This window comes from Erpetoichthys calabaricus, chromosome 10, assembly GCF_900747795.2.
Source record: "Erpetoichthys calabaricus chromosome 10, fErpCal1.3, whole genome shotgun sequence".
Classification (NCBI taxonomy): domain Eukaryota; kingdom Metazoa; phylum Chordata; class Cladistia; order Polypteriformes; family Polypteridae; genus Erpetoichthys; species Erpetoichthys calabaricus.
Window position 1 is genome coordinate 149,682,932 of NC_041403.2, and position 16,932 is coordinate 149,699,863.

General features: G+C 43.4%; 1 protein-coding gene across 2 annotated transcripts in view; it reads left to right on the forward strand.

Annotated features, from left to right (window-relative positions):
* The first annotated feature begins 579 nt into the window (after positions 1-579).
* The window catches only part of src (v-src avian sarcoma (Schmidt-Ruppin A-2) viral oncogene homolog), a 179,283-nt gene continuing 162,930 nt past the window's right edge, over positions 580-16,932 (forward strand). The window contains exon 1 of one of the 2 annotated variants that reach the window (XM_051932572.1): positions 580-1,067. The gene's annotated coding sequence lies outside the window, so the exon portion shown is untranslated. The remainder of the gene's footprint in view (positions 1,068-16,932) is intronic. The other variant, XM_028812089.2, reaches the window with a different exon arrangement.

The following is a 16,932-nucleotide window of genomic DNA, read 5'->3' on the forward strand; positions in this document are numbered from 1 at the left end:
AATAACCACGGAAATGATCTGGGCTCGCCGGGGACACCCGTTCATCACAGGTCACTTTCTCGATTGGTTTAACATCGGGAATCACTGAATGGGCTGCGGAGAATAGAGGCAGGCATCCCTGCCGGGGATCGAATCAACATCTGGGATTATTCCCAATAAAATAAAGAATCGGCAGTAGTAGTGGTGTCAGACAATGGAATCCGCAGTTTTCTTGAAAACCTGCCACGTATCGAACGCTACTATTGTATTGATGGAGAGACCCCCGTTCCACCTTGGCACCCTGTATGATACCACTCCAAGGTGTCACGAGACTTTTCTGGGTACTGTTTTTTTTGGGAATTACCAACAAAACCGAACGAATTAAACGCAGTGATTTCCAGTCATTGCCGATATGACGGAATGAAGGGATTCACCTAAATCAGAATACGCCCAACGTCCCATGTGCTGCAGCTTGTGATTACAAAAAAAAAATCCAGTGACGTGCTACAATGTGACGTTTTTCACAACTTTAGAGACCAAAAAAGCTTTGACTTTCAACGCCCCGTCCAACACCAAAGCCGTGCGCGTGAAAATGATTACCACGAGGTGGCGCTGCGCAAGGGTGACGGTCGCACTCCCCCGCTTCTTTATTTGGCTTCTTCCGATTCTCTAAACATGTAAGCGTGATCGAGGGGGCTGCTGTTTCAGGTTGGTGTGCTTCATGTGGGCCCGAAGAGCGCACTTTGCGCAGAGGCAGAGAGGGTGTCCCTCCAGCTCTTCGTCGCCCCGGCTGGATCGGCTTGGGCTCGGGCTCTGCGTTTCATTCCCAGCTGCCTTCGTATTGTATTTGGAACCCTAAACTGGAGACATCTGCAGACACCTTTTATAAATAAACGAACTGCTGACTCCTGAGGATTGTAAGAAAAAAAAACACACAACAAAATAAACGGCGACCGTTGGCTTCTCTTTTTTCCGTGCTGATTCCATCTTTTTTTTTTGCGTCGGGAAAAGCTTTTGTGTTACCTTGGAGTGGACCACCGAGGGGAGAAGTGTCTACGCATTTCGGAAGACCTCGTCTACGATCGAAGGTAAGCGCAGACTCTTTCCAATGAAACCGTGAGAATGTTAACGCATCTGCCGTCTCTCAGTGCTCCGGAGAACAAGAGGCGCATTGATTTGTTTGTCTTCTTGGGGGCCGCTGGCCAGCTCTTCATGCTGGGGGTCTGTATGTGCTGTTCATTGCCTTAATCCTCTGTAGGCGCCGCCGCTGCCGAGTTTGCGTGGCGCCGTGATTGGAGTCGGTGACTTCTTGGACTCGCTCGGTTCGCGGCCCCGTGCTCCGCGCCTCTTGCGTGCGTTTGACATTTCCATACTCCAGCCGCTCCTTGGAAAGCGGGCTGCCAGCCGACCGTGCAAGTCGTGGGATCGCCGCGCGGTTTAATAGAAAGGCATCTGGAGCCGACGGCTCCAAGTGTCGTGGCATTTTATGAGCGATGGAAGCTATCATTCTGAGCGCATTGTCGATTTGGTGGTCGGCATTGTGTGGCACAGCATTATGAGAGGCGCACATACTCTTATGACTCGAGCTCTTTTCATTTGCAGGGATATTTCCGTTAGTTAATCGATCGCCTTCACTTTTAAATGAATTCCCTTTACGAGTCCAGCGCACGAGTCGATTCAATATCCGTGCATGAGTGACGTCCCCGTTGTCTTGGCTTATACACAAATATATTAAATCGGAGGAGGAAAAATTTATACGTTAGGCTCAGTTTTTCCATTCGCCCGCACTCTCTTATAACGCGATATACAATATGGGTTTATCTACGCTGAGGTGTCTTTAATTATGGCTTTCATTTTAAAGTTGAGAAGCCACCTAACCCTTGCTGTTTTGAACGTATTAAGAAAAGCGCTCGGTGAATATTTGAGTTTGTAGCTGGGGCATAAGGGATCAAATAAATCCAAACAATTATTTGGCTTGTACAAAACAAAATTAACAATTTTTTTTTCCCTGATCCAGTCATTTTCAGGGTGGTGGGAGGCCAGTCTCGTCACAGACCGCACTGCTCTGACTAAGCTGTTTCTGTTCATTTTTTTTTGATATCCTCTGGATATAAAGATCAAATTCATTGCTTGAAATGATTTCCATTTTTTTGGTTATGGTGTAGCAGCAACTTCCATTCTAACCTCCAGTCTCTTTCTGATAAAATGTACATATATCATTGAAACTCCAAAGCGGACCCCCAGCCCCACCAGCTCCATTTTAGACATCGTACAAAATTTGCAGTTTCCTAGGGCAGACCAAGAAGCTGACAAACATCAGAGAAGTGAGTATTGGAACTTGTGTGTTTCTGCTTCAGGGCAGAGCGAGTGCTGCTGCCGCCTCATGGGGAGAAGGCCAGGGTTTGTGCCCGGGGTCCTGCAATGGCGTTGGCGTGGTCTCCGCATGTCAGCATGTGTTTCCTCCCACAGTCCAAAGACATGCAGGTTAGGTGAACTGGCGACGCTAAGGTCCTAGTGGGTGTTTGTGTTTATGTGTTCACCCTGCAATGAACTGGCGCCCGGTCCTGGGTTTGTATCCACCTTACTCCCTGTGCTGGTTGGGATAGGCTCCAGCAGACCCCTCACTTAAGCGGGTTGGAAAATGACATGACTTGCTATTCGTCACCAGCACTGGAAGACAGTGGGACAATGTATGACTGGATTAAGACCCCCCCCCCCCCCCCCCCCCCATGGGCCCCAGGGTGTCAAAGTTCAAAAGGTTTTAACTTAAAGACCCCATCACTGGGCACATGCATATACTGGCACACTTTGAACATCTCGGGAGCAGCTTCTACCCTGCTGAACTCCAAATCGAAATACTAGGCCACCTCCACCCTTCCCATCTTGCTATAAAGTCATACTGTACGCCCAAGGACCCTAAACGCCTCGGGTCTCTCATGTTTGGACTACTCGGGGGTACTGGGGGGTCTGCTGTACACTTCTTCTTCTTTCGGCTGCTCCCATTAGGGGTTCCCACAGCGGATCATCTTCTTCCATATCTTCCTGTCTTCTGCATCTTGTTCTGTTACACGCATCATCAGCTGCATGTCCTCTCTTACCACATCCATAAACCTCCTTTTAGGTCTTCCTCTTCCTTGGCAGCTCTATCCTTAGCATCCTTCTCCCAATATACCCAGCATCTCTCCTCTGCACATGTCCAAACCAACGCAATCTCGCCTCTCTGACTTTGTCTCCCAACCGTCCAACTTGAGCTGATCCTCTAATGTCCTCATTTCTAATCCTGTCCATCCTTGTAACTGCAATTTAGTCCTTGTAATACGAATGCAATCAAGTCTTCCATCATGTTGTCAGTCTTCATTTTTCAGCTGCTCCTGTTAGTGGTTGCTACAGCCGATCATTTTCTTCCATATCTTTCTGTCCTCTGCATCTTGTTCTGTCACACGCATCAGCTGCATGTCTTCTCTCACCACATCCATAAACCTCCTTTTAGGTGTTCCTCTTTTCCTCTTCCCTGGCAGCTCTATCCTTAGCATCCTTCTCCCAGTATACCCAGTATCTCTCCTCTGCACATGTCCAAACCAACGCAATCTCGCCTCTCTGACTTTGTCTCCCAACCGTCCAACTTGAGCTGACCCTCTGATGTCCTCATTTCTAATCCTATCCATCCTCGTAACTGCAATTTAGTCCTTGTAATACGAACACAATCAAGTCTTCCGTCATGTTGTCTGTCTTCTTTTTTCGGCTGCTCCTGTTAGGGGTTGCCACAGCCGATCATCTTCTTCCATATCCTCCTGTCCTCTGCATCTTGCTCTGTCACACCCATCACCTGCATGTCCTCTCTCACCACATCCATAAACCTTCTCTTAGGCCTTCCTCTTTTCCTCTTGCCTGGCAGCTCTATCCCTAGCGCCCTTCTCTCATTATACCCAGCATCTCTCCTCTGCACATGTCCAAACCAACGCAATCTCGCCTCTCTGAAGTTGTCTCCTAACCGTCCAACTTGAGCTGACCCTCTGTCCTCATTTCTAATCCTGTCCATCCTCGTTACACCCAATGCATATCTTAACATCTTTAACTCTGCCACCTCCAGCTCTGTCTCCTGCTTTCTGGTCAATGCCACCGTCTCCGTCTGTCTGCATGTTACTGTTTGTTATTTCAACAGTTTGTAGACTTTACAGTTTGACTAGAATAAGTACATTAACTGCTGTATGCTAGTGTTGGATCGATAGTAACATTGGTACCAATGCCAGTTTTCATGCCTCACTAGAGCTACCATAAAGATACCAAAGCAAATAGCTGGTAACTTTGCCAGCTGCTTCATTCCCCCGACAGGTGACATGCATCTGTGTCTAAGTGCCATACCATCTTCACTATCGAGTGCGCCACAACGAGGAGGAGCTTGGAGGAAGATCCCCCTCTACCCCACTTGCAGTCCCAATGCACTGATATACCCCTCCACACCGTTACGTGTTAGAATATGTGTGTAAGCCCCCCTTTGGAGCTGCACTATTGCTTATTTACACTTTTGCTTAAAGTAGTGTGGGTAGGATTGGAGTTTTGATGTGCAAATATACAAGTATTGCTTTAGGGTGGTCTTTTAGTGTGGTCATTTATGACAGACGAGTATCGGCAAGAGTGAAAGGGAAGGTCTACAGGACGGTTGTATGGGTTGGAGACGGTGGGACTGACCAGAAAGCAGGAGACAGAGCTGGAGGTGGCAGAGTTAAAGATACTAAGATTTACATTGGGGGTGACGAGGATGAAAATGAGGACATTAGAGGGTCGGCTCAGGTTGGACGGTTGGGAGACAAAGTCAGAGAGGCGAGATTGTGTTGGTTTGGACATGTGCAGAGGAGAGATACTAGGTATAATGAGAGAAGGGTGCTAAGGATAGAGCTGCCAGGTAAGAGGAAAAGAGGAAGGCCTAAGAGAAGGTTTATGGATGAGCTGAGAGAGGACATGCAGGTGATGGGGGTAACAGAACAAGATACAGAGGACAGAAAGTTATGGAAGAAGATGATCCACTGTGGCGACCCCTAACGGGAGCAGCCAAAAGAAGTTGATTTAGGGTGGTTTTCCGAGCCTGAGGTGCCAACGTGAAACCATTTACTTCCAGTATTGCAATTAGCATAATGCTGGTACTGCGGTGGGTTGGCACCCTGCCCAAGATTGTTTCCTGCCTTGTGCCCTGTGTTGGCTGGGATTGGCTCCAGCAGACCTCCGTGACCCTGTGTTTGGATCCAGCGGGTTGGAAAATGGATGGATGGATGGATAATGCTGGTATGGTACTGTTTTTGTAAAATGTGGTGTTACGGTACTTGATCAGTACTGGTACAGCGGGCCGCACCACTGCATACACTGTCTGTCCATCTTGTATTTTAGCTCTCACTAATCCCTCTGTGTATTCTTAGGCCTCACTGTTCTGTATATTTATATCGATCTGATTATTTGCATTTCTGGTTAGATGTAAACCGACATTTTCATCGTCCGGATACTTGTGCTGTGTTCGATGACAATTAAGTTGAATCAAATTGAATATGTCCGCCATAGATCAAGTACAAGGAGTGATGTAGACAAAATTCCAGAAGTTTATATGCGGTCACCTTCACCTTCCCTTTTTTGGTTCGATTGTGTATTGTGATGAACGTAACAAAGAAATTGAGGAGTAGAACGTTACATCTGTGGGAAGTCAACTTTTATCTGATAGTGTGGCTAACCAACTTCCCTTAAACCTTTTTTGAAAGGCCAATGTCACTGCAAAAAAAAACAAAAAAAACAGGTGATATGTAACCGTGTGTTTTGGGGCTGAATAAAATGAAACGCCAGAAAGGGGACCCTTCATTGGTGTTTTGTGTGTCTCAAGCCGAACTCCCATTACGAGTCTTCTAATTTGTGTGCGTGTCGCATCTAAAATATTGCTGCCTACGTCACATTTATCCAGCACAATCATGCTCCTCCCATTTTGTTTTGACAGCCAATAGCGCCCTTCAATGGCAGAGCTGGTGTTGTTGTATGAAGGGGTTAACAGCTGTGGTGAGTGGAATTGCAGTCTCCACCCCTTTTTTTCCTTTGTGCCCTCCCCCACCATAACCTATCGTCTATGAGCGAGGAGTGGAAACTTTAGATTTGGCAAAAATTTAATTCTCCGGTTTTCAATGGATCTCGTTGGATCTCCAGATACCGAAAACCTTGATATCTCGATGATGTCTGTCTGTGTGTCACAGTTTCTTGAGGAGCTAAAACGGTTCGATGGAAAAAATACCAAGCTTGAAATTTAAGCCTGTCATGAGATGACAATGCGCTGATTAGTTTTTGAGTCGAATCGTGCAAGAGAAAGAGGCGCCCTAGAGGAACCGTCAAATATCGTAATTCTGCAATTAATTACGTAAGAACAGTGGCGTCACTTTGTCAGACGCAGACACCAGTCCACTTTGGTGGTGGAAGCAGATGTCCTAAAGCTCAGTAATGTGGCCAAGAAATGCCACTCTGTGCCTCGTCAGTGAATGTGAGGGTAGGGCAGCATTGTATCATGCCCCAGGACAGGCCTGAGGCAGTAGATGTACTCGTATTCTATGGGGTGGGGAACAAAATGAAAAGACATTAAAATTACCTTAGTTTTATTTTCCAGTTAGACATTTTGGTCTTTCTTCAGGGATACAGCACATTTTCTTTTTCACAAGGTACTTGTTATTTATTTGATCTTTACACTTTACTGTTCTAGCTAGCTGTGCTACCCATCTAAGACAGGCTGAAATCTAAAAAATCAACTTAGACTTCCACATTAACATTTGCAGTGCACCATCTGTTGGAATTTATTTTGTAATGCATGTAGGAATAAAATGCATTGCATTTCTCATTGCAACAGATGGCGTATCACAGACATGTGTAAAGTTAAATGAATTACTATAAATGTTTGTGATATGCCATCTGTTAGAGTGATACACACAATGCATTTTATTACAGACTAGTCATTTAGCCCGTTACAATAACGGGCGCTAGAACAGTAGTGCATAAACATTAGTAGGAACAGTCTATATTAAATGGCAAGGGACTTTGACCTCATTCTTTTTGTTGGTCGTATTTTTCTTTCTTTCAGCCTTTCTTTTGTTGATGTTTACTTGCTGAGCTGACCGTTCTTCGTGGGCTGCCGCCGTGTATTGTGTGTCTTTAATTTTCTGTGACAGTAATACTGTCTTGTACGGCTCTATTCAATAAGGGCGTGTAGATAATTTAGTTCAAATGGCTCTGGAATATGTGAAGAGCAACAGGTGCAGATCTTTATTTACGCGCGCCTTTATTCGGTGCGCCCAATTGAGGTCGTCCTTTTGAGGCTCGCCTTTTTGTGCGCACCTTTATTGAAGGATACCGTCTTGTACGTCCGCTGGCTTGTACGTCCGTAATATACCTTTAATTTTCTCTGGCGGTAATACAGGCGTGCGCGTCGGTAATATGCCTTTAATCTCCTCTGACAGTAATACTGGCTTGTATGTGGCTGTAATATGCGTCACTGTATTGTGTACCTTTTAATTTCCTCTCGCAGTAATACTGGTTTGTATTTCCGTAAAACGCCTGTAACTTTCTCTGACAGTAATATCGTGCATCGCACCGTGCCCCGCGCATGCGTACTTCACCAGAAGACACCCACACACGGACACCTGGACGCACATAGGGATTTTATATATATAGATGTTTGATGTGCCGTCTGTTGGAATGACAAATGCTACTCATGTGTCTGTGTGTTTTGGTATAATGTTCCTAAAAGTAATGTTGTTGCTTGTGATGCGACATTTGTTGAAATAACAAATGCAAAGCATTTTATCACTTCAAATGTTTTAACCCATTTATGCAGAAGGTTGAAATTTTTGAATTTGTGCATGAAATTCACATATGTTGCGTAGAAAAATATAAGGAACAAGAATTTGAAGAGAAAAATTTTTTAGTACATTCCATTGTTATGTGGCATTGCAAAATTGGAACACTAGGCAAATCCACTTCTTACATTATACATAACATATGTTACTCCAGCGTGAATGTCGTTCCAATAATGGAACACGAGGCATAAATGGGTTAATGCACCATCTGTTGGAATGTACAAACACAATGTTTATTAAGTCACTATGGGATTTGTAAAAGCAGTATTAATCTTTGTGCCATCTGTTAAAATGGTAAATGTGATGTATTTTATTACTTCAAATGTTTTAATGCACCATCTGTTGGAATGATATATGCAATGCACATGTCTGTTTTGTCCATATGGGATTTGTAAAAGCAGTATTAATGTTTATGATGTGCCATCTGTTGAAATGGCAGATGTAATGCATTTTATTACTACAAATGTTTTCATCTGTTGGAATGACAAATAGTAACATTATTCAAGTTGTCTGTTTTTTTTACCTGCATTTTTTTTTTTTTTTTTTTTTTTTTTATTACTCTTTAATATTTTTTGCTGCTGGAGTATGTGAATTTCCCCCTGTGATTAATAACGTATCTATCCTATCTATCTATCTATCTATCTATCTATCTATCTATCTATCTATCTATCTATCTATCTATCTATCTGTCATGTGTTTTGCTTTAATATTCATAAAAGTAATGTTGTTGCTTGTGATGTGGAATTTGTTGAAATAACAAACGAATAGCATTTTGTTGCTTCAAATGTTTTGATACACCATCTGTTGGAATGCAAATACAATGCATATATCTGTTATTTGGGTTGGGATTTGTAATAGCAGTATTAATGTTTGTAACATGCTGTCTGTTGGATTGGCAATTGCAGGGCATTTTATTGCTACAACTGTTAGTATGCCATCTGTTGGAATGCAATGCATATATCTGTTATTTGGGGTGGAATTTGTAACAGCAGTATTAATGTTTGTGACGCACCATCTGTTGAAATGACAGATACAGAAATCACTCGAACACGCAGATACTTATCCTTTTATTTAAGCAGATGGGGGAAAATTTCGTATTTTGCCCTTTGTTTGCTAACAGCTATGAGCAGCCACTGAGCACCATTCAGGGAACAGTTCCAGTTCTAAAAGCCACTTCCTCTACGTGGCTCTTTGTTTTTTTTAACAAAAAAAAAATATATATATGTGAGATTCTGAAACCTTTTGTTTGTTTTTTATTGTTAAAGAATTGCTATTTTTTGAGTTAAAAATGATTCAAAATCATAAATTGGGTGTAGGTGTGAAAAATATCTTGAGATTTTATTCTCTGGCCATATCATCCAGCCCTAGCAGCGTGTATGCTGGATAGCGGATTGTTGCGAGTGAGATCCTGGTGGGCTTTTCTTGTGATGAGACTATGTTCCCCCCCCTGTCTGACATGTACAAAGGACCCTTTGTGACAAGGGCCCCAGGGTGCACACTGAGAGTCACATTGAAGGAGCCGGCCACGTTGTGTAAGAATGGGTGCTAGTGAGGAGGAGCCTGTGTGTGTGTGTGTGCGTGTGTGTGTGTGCGTGTGTGTGTGTGTGTGTGTGTGTGTGTTCACACCTACACCATAACTGCAGGTGAATGACCACACACTGCGTCGGCTTTAGTCTCCCGTGACGCCAGACACACTGTAGCATGTTTTGTATAATATTCACATCTAAAGAGTAAACCTTGAGAAGACTACTTTGCCATATTGGGACACATGCGCTCGATCCCCGGGAAAGGCGCGGCAGACCCTGCTGCATGCAGCGACGAGCCACATGAGAGCTGCAGGTTTATTATACAAACATGGTAATGTTTAGGTTATTAATAACCACTGAGGTGAAAAGCATGCTGGTTGTTTGAAACATTTTGCTTGTCTCCATAATGATTTAGCTTTAAGTTCAGCAGAAATGATTTTTCAGGGGTGTTATCTCCAGCTTGAGATTCAAAGTGCTGCTGCTTCCTCTCTGACCCAATCATCTTGAAAACGGTGGTGCTGATTTAAATCCACGTCAGTCTGTATGGCTTGTAAAATACAGTAATTTTCAGTTGTAGCCGTCCTCAACTTAGCTAGTCATGGACGGTAACGGTGTCATGTAATGTGTCATTCAGCCGTCGTGCTCAAACTGATTTTGTAGTGGTGGCTCCTCTGTGTGTGAGAGCTGGTGATCCATTAGTGCGATGGATACAAACCGAGCAGGGTGCCATCAGATCTGAGGGAAAACAATGGAGAACAGCAATGGTGGTCTCAGAACAGAAAGGCTGTACTGACTCTGAAGGAGTGATGAGAGTTTATTTTAATTGAAAAGGATCAGAAGTCAAGACGGAGTCAAAAAAGTCAGGCCAATGTCGTCACCTGAGTCTAAGTGATCTGTCGTGAAGTTCAAGAAGTTTGTGAACTGGGAGAGGTTTTTGTCCCTTGAATTGTACGCCGTCACTGCTTTTATCACAATCTCGGATACCCCAGAAGTGTGTGTGCCCGTCTTTCTTTTTACTGTTGCTTGAATGGTGTCATGTGTCATCCCCAGAGCATTTTGGGTTGTTGCCATAGCAACTGATAATGCTAAGATCTCAGAAGCAATAGTGGGATTCAAAAGGAGCAGCAAAGGTTTTCAAAGCCAGAAGTTAATCGCACAACCTAAAGCTCTCTGAATATCCACAATCTTGGATGCTAGTGGATCTGTGGTGGTGGACTAGAAAGCGTTGTGCTGCTGACGTCGCTCGTCGTGATTTCCTGGACGGTGCCCCACTCATAGCTAGGGGTTGTGTTGTGGTAATGGGACCTTCAAAATGGTGTCATGATTAAAAAAAAATAATAATAAAGTATAATTCATTTTAACAATGTGTAGAATAATAACATCAACTTGTACCTCGATAACTGTTGTGTGACAAAGTGCCTGAAATCGTAGATAAAATTTTATCAGTTGCTTAAATATCCTTGTGCATTGTAGCAGCATGTGCAGTTGTAGACGGTCTGGCCTGTTTTAGATGCGTACTCCAACCTCCCCTAATAGTTAGTTAATGTAAGTAACCATTATTCTGTTCTCACCAGTTTCATTACTGGGGACTCCAACCAGTATTTCATTTGCTGTCTGAGGGGTGTCAGTGAACATAAAATACTTTAACTCCAGCCTGGGGCCATAAAGCTTGAGAAACCCTGAAATCAAACCAACAAATCACCAGGGGCCTCATGTATAATGCTGTGCGTAGAATTCACACTATAACATGGCGTACGGACAAAAGCGGAAATGTTCGTACGCACAAAAAAATCCAGATGCATAAATCTGTTCGAACGCCAACTTTGACGTTCTTCCACTACATAAATCCCCGGTCAGAGTGAAAAGTAACGCACGTGCACGCGCCTGCTGTCCCGCCCCAACTCCTCTCAGAATTACGCCTCTTTGAATATGCAAATCAATATAAATAGCCCTTAAGCTCAGCCTTCTTTGAAAAGACTGGCAAAAGCACGGGGGGGGGGGGGGGGGGGAATAGAAGAATTTTAGCGAATACCAAGTGGAGGCAAGGGAAAAAAAGGACTATCTGTTGGTTTAAACAGTGGTATGATCAACAAAAGGAAGTTGGTTGAGTGACAGAATGTTGGAGAAACTCGAAAGCTCAAGTTCACATAGTCGCACAAGTTTTCAGATATCAAAGTCGCCGTGAAAAGGCAAGTCGTAGCCCACCGTCTGAGTGTCATATGAAAGCTTATTAGGGTACAGAGAAAAAAAAATAGGCACACAGTGGGGAAAAAAGCACGAAATGTCCACTTCAATCATGTATTTTATTTTGTCATTAAAGTAGAACATCATAAACTTCATCTTAAAATCGTTTAATTTACTAGTTTCTCAAATCCCATCGTAACTAAAGTAGCACGTTAAATGCTTTGTTTTGTATTTGTTCTTCTATGTGCTCTGTGTGTGTGAATCACTACCTGCTTCTTAAATGGGCTTTCTCTTCCTCCGACAGGACACAGAATCAATTACATTCGTGATATTTCGGCTCTCTGAACAATTAAAATACTGAGATGTATACTTGATATCATTTTCATGATGATAGGAGTTAAAGCATGTTATTAAATATGGGAACACGGTGTCGCACCAGCAAGAATACAGTGCGAGGCAGGAACAATCCGTGAACGGGTGCCAGCTCCTCACTGGCGCTGCGGCACTGTGTCCTCACATGTTTAATTATTAACAATAATAGATTATTTAAATGAAGTTAGTTTTATCTTTATAATAAACATATTTTGCTGCATTTCATCTTAAAAATGATATCGTAATCATATGTAAATACGCTCTTTATAAAGTGGCTCAGGTTGTGCAATATTATAACTATCGCAAGTTTACAGTGAGGTGATTGTACTTATAAGTACAGACAGTTCTACAAGGAGCACTTGATGGACTGATTAAGTGTGTTTATAGTTCTTGGGATGAAACTGTTTCTGAACCGCGAGGTCTGTACAGGAAAGGCTCTGAAGCGTTTGCCGTGTGAGAGCAGTTCAATAAACAGCATGGCTGAGGCAGCATGTGCTAGATGCTGTATACCGATAATTCTCTTTCAGATCAGCTGCTGTAGATCTGTGATTCACACTCAGATGCAGTGATATAGATACTCAGAGTGGTGCAGTGAGAGTAATATAGAAAAAGATGATCCGCTGTGGCAACCCCCAACAGGAGCAGCTGAAAGAAGAAGAAGGTGCAGTGAGAATAACAACGCTAAAGCAGTTATGGTATTTGGAATAGTTTGTCCATTCTGTGGACCATTATTTTATTACAGGTTAATTACAATCCGATGCATTAAACTAATAAACAATATCCGATTAATTTCAGTGTATTTATAAAGCCGCATCAGAGATGTGCATCTAAAAAAGAAAGGGAAACCACACTTGAACAAAAGCACTGCTTTGACACTGGGTGCCGCCAGTTTGCAAAACCGAGCGGAGAACTTGCGTACGCCAAGCATTTAGCTACCATAAAAATGTGCGTGACTTTATGCCAAGTTTGGTTTTATACATCGTGATTTGAGTATGGAAACGGGCTTACGCAACATTTTTGTGCGTACGCACCATTTGTACATGAGGCCCCAGGACCAGATGATATATACCCTCTAAAGGAGGCCAGCGAGTACAGATATGAACCCTTGACACACATTTGTTGGAAGTTGCTCCGCACCGGGGAGATTGCGAAGGACTGGAAAATGGAAAATATTATCCCGTTATATAAAAAGATTAACATGCATAACAGGAAAATGAATGGAAGGAATTGAGGATAAGATTGAGCAATGCATGGCAAGCACAGGAGTTTTACTGAACAGTCGGCACGGGCTCGGAAGAGAGAGGTCATGTTTTACTAACAGGGTGGAAGTCTATGAAGAAGAAAGAAAAGGATACGATCAGAGTGGAGCTTATGATATGATTTATCTGGACTTGTAGAAATCTTTTCATAAGGTGCCACATGAGAGGTTGGGCATCAAACTAAAAGAAGTGGGAGTTCAGGGTGATGTTTGTAGATGAGTGCAGAATTGGCTCAGACACAGGAAACAGAGGGTGATGGTGCGAGGGACCTTATCAGAATATGGTGATGTTCAGAGTGGTGTCCAGCAGGGATCAGTGCTAGGGCCGCTTCTATCTTTTTTTATATTTATATAAAATATGGAATATAAGTAACAAGCTGGTTAAGTTTGCAGATGATACCAAGATAGGTGGATTGTCAGGTAATCTGGTATCTATTGAACAAGGGGGCTCCGCCCACTGCTCGCTTCGCTCGCCTACCCCCGGTGTTGGGTAACCCGAAATACATTGATGAATGTATGCGATATGTGCCTGCTTTGCTTGCGGCATTTCAGACTCGCGCTGTAGGCGCCTGCGTTCATTGATTATATCCAGGCGGGCTCGTGTGTGTATCTCCGTCAGTTGTGGTCTTTCATTTTGAACCCGTGCCTGCTTTGCTTCCGCAGTTTCTGACGCGCGTTGTAGGCGCCCACGTCTATTGTTTTTATCCATGCGGGCTCGCTTTTGTAGCTCCGTTAGTTGAGCTGGATCGTTTTGTAGCCGTGACCATGACTCCATTAGTTATCCGTTGTCTACCCGTTGTCTACCGTTAGTAATATGGATAATTGCACATACTGTTAATACGGAGCGTTTTCTGTGGTTGTACCGTTAAAAATGCATCACTGTAAAGTGATTCACATATGCTATATGGTTTGGACGTGTGAGGATGCCGTACGTTTAATACGGAGTTTGTTTATTCTCATTACCCGGACCATGCTGTGTAGTGTGGACGTTTAGTTCAGAAGCGCGTTGTAGGCACCTGGGCCTTTCGTAATTCCTTGCGCCTTACGTACTATTGTTGTGGACCTTTGCGGACGCCGTAGTGTCTTACATGTGACTCTGGGGTGCAGTGCAGAGCTATGGGCGCGTTGTTGCTTCATGTCCTATTCAGAAGCGCGTTGTAGGCAACTGCGCCTTTCGTACTTTCCCGCGCCTTCCGTACTATCTTTGTGGACCTGTGGGGCCTCCGTAGCCTCTTCCGTTTGACTCTGGGGTGCAGAGCAGAATCCTCTTTTTTTGTGTGGCTGTGTCGTTAGTCGTTACCTATGGGCGCGTTGTTGCTTCATTTCTCATTCATGTTAGTTGAGCTCTTTCGTTTTTGGGCCGTGACTCCTTCGTTCGCGGTGGATAAAACTTCGCTTGCGGTTTATGAGACGCGTGCTGTAGGCGCCTGCGCAGTACGTCTCATGGTCCCATCGCCGTGTACCTGCGTCCATATCCAGTTTATTCTCGGTTAGTAATATGGATCATCATAGAGGGACTTGGGCAGCATACAGGCTTGGGCAGATTTGTCACATACAAAATTTAATGTCAGTAAAAGTAAAGTATTACACATATGAAGTAAAAATGTAAGGTTTGAATGCACAATGGGAGGTCTGAAACTCAAGAGTCCACCTTATTAAAAGGGAGTTAGGAGTCGTAGTGGACTCTATGCTGTCAACTTCCCGACAGTGTTCAGAGGCCATTAAGAAGGCTAACAGAATGTCAGGTTATATAGCGCCTTGATGTGTGGAGTACAAGTCACAGGAGGTTCTGCTCAAGCTTTATAACACGCTGGTGAGGCCTCATCTGGAGTACTGGGTGCAGTTTTGGTCTCCAGGCTACAAAAAAGACATAACAGCACTAGAAAATGTCCAGAGAAGAGCGACTAGGCTGATTCAGGGGATACAGGCGAGGAGTGATGAAGAAAGATTAAAGGAACTGAACCTTTATAGTTTAAGCAAAAGAAAATTTAAGAGGAGACCTGACTGAAGTGTTTAAAACTAAGAAGGGAATTAGACCAGTGGATCGAGACTGTGACTTTAAAATGAGTTCATCAAGAATACGGGGGCACAGTTGGAAACTTGAATTGCAAATTTCACACAAACATTAGGAAGTTTTTTTTCTTCACACATAGAGAACCACGAATACATTGAGTAAATTACCAAGTAGCGTGGTAGACAGTAGGACTTCAGGGTCTTTCCAAACTCTACTTTATGTTTTTGTTAGAAGGATTAAGTGGCTAGGATTGGCGAGCTTTGTTGGGCTGAATGGCCTGTTCTCATCCAGAGTGTTCTAAGACAGTCAAGAGTGAAAATCTGAGGGAGGCAACTGTTTCAGAAATGCTAGTATCAGCAATCGCACGACAGATAAAGCCCCTTAGATCGCACATCTTTGGCCATCCTCATAATCGACCAATCAACAACCAGACCTATGGATTGTGTCGCTTTGCTGTGTAATGTGCGTTTTGACTTGGAGCCACGTGATTGGTCATTTTGAGGAGCGGACTGTTTTCGTTAACAAGTAATGGACTTAATGACGTACCTGTCCTGAAAGTAATTTCTTTTATATATGAATTATTTTATGCACTTTGTACTAGTGCAGCCTACATATTTGGTTTCTGCTGTTTCGTAAAGTACCTTCTAACGAGTGCTTGCTCTCTAAGGTATTTAAAGTGTTACTGTTGTTTTGATTGTATTATTTTCTAGGGGTTTGTCGTGACATTACACATGTAGAATTAGACCTCATGCCCGGTGATTTACAGGGTGGAAGGTTTACCCAATTTTATAGAAATTGTTCACTTCTGAAAGATCAATATTTGGTTGATACTTCATTTAAAGCCCCCATAATGGTTGGTGTGCAGATCTCCACTGAAGTCAAATTTTAAGATGTGACCCACCCTTTTTGCCTCCTTATCAATAAAAATAAAGGTGTTGCTTGTTTGTGCTTCGTGTTACTCTGTTTGTTTGCTGTCGGAGATCATCTTAATGTTGTGCACTCTGCAGAGCAAATGAAAAGTACAGGAGACGCCGTACTGTTCAAAGAATGAGGAAGCAGTCCAAAGTTTCACTTCACTTGTGGAGTTTTATCCTTGGCGAGAGGCTTCTGTCCCAGCTTGCAGCATATTTAGAGATTTGCAAATAGTAAGAGGTGTGAGCTTTCGGTTTAGGATGTCTGTAATGTAACTTGAGGTGGTGGTGGCGGCGGGTGGATTGCGTCAGAAGGCAAGTTGACGCGGTGGGCATTTTAACAGACGGGAAGTGAGTAGTCGTTCTGTTGTGGTTTTTTTTTTTTTTTTAAATACAAAGGTGTGATCCTAGGTTAAGAATCCAGATTGAATGGAATGCAGGGTGACAGATGGCTCTTTCATGAATGCTGGCTAACTCCTAGAGTACGGGTTTGGGCAGTCCTCGCTGGCGTTTAATCCTTGGTCCTCTTTTTTTTTTTGTTTTGGTTATGTGATGTCATTGGTTATTACCGAGTCATTGTGAAATGCGAATGAGTCACAGGATGGGGTGACTTGTGTCGTCTGGTAATGCTTGATGCTTGTCTATTGCACAAAAGTTGCGGCTCTTTAAACCAATGATATTCCAAGCTGATTTGCTGGAAGCTGAAATACTGCCATTCATTTGTTTGCTTCCAGTTTTTTTTGTTTGAAATAGTCCTTTTTATCTTTCCCACTGCCAGTGAGTAATTAAATTGATCTTGCTGGGCGCTACTGTATTC